Raw genomic sequence first — 728 nt, 5'->3', positions numbered from 1 at the left:
ATATATATATATATATATATATATATACATATGTATATATATATTATATATATATGTATACATATATATGTATGTATATATGTATATGTATATATGCATATATGTCTTTGTTTGTCTGCATTTGTTTCTTTTAGGTTTCTCCTTTGTCTTTATTTATTTATATTTATTTATATTTATTTATATTTATTTATATTTATTTATATTTATTTATATTTATTTATATTTAGTTTTTACTTATCTTTATTTCTCTCTATTTGCTTCTTTTTGTTTTTTTATTTGTCTCCATTTATATTAATTTGTCTCCTTTATGTTTACTACTTCTGTTTATTTATCTCTATTAGTTTTTTATGTATATTCATTTATTTTTATTTTTATTTTTATTTTTATTTATATATATTTGTTTTTATATATATTTATTATTTATTTTTATTTATTTTTATACATTTGTCTCTATTTATATTTGTTTCTCTTTGCGTTTATTATTATGCTTTCTATTTATATTTATCTATATTTATTTGTATTTTTTTATTATATTTATTTGTATTTTTTTATTATATTTATTTATATTTATTTATATTTATTTATGTATTTGTCTCTTTGGTGTTTGTTATTTATATTTATATTTTTATCTATTTGTCTCTATTATGTTTATTACACCTATATATACATATATATGTATATATATGTATATATATATATATATATATATATATATATATATATATATA

The sequence above is a fragment of the Eimeria mitis genome, genomic scaffold (genome assembly GCF_000499745.2).
Source record: "Eimeria mitis Houghton genomic scaffold, Emh_scaff4668, whole genome shotgun sequence".
Lineage (NCBI taxonomy): Eukaryota > Apicomplexa > Conoidasida > Eucoccidiorida > Eimeriidae > Eimeria > Eimeria mitis.
The sequence above is the reverse complement of the archived record's forward strand: the minus strand, read 5'-3'. Positions refer to the sequence as shown.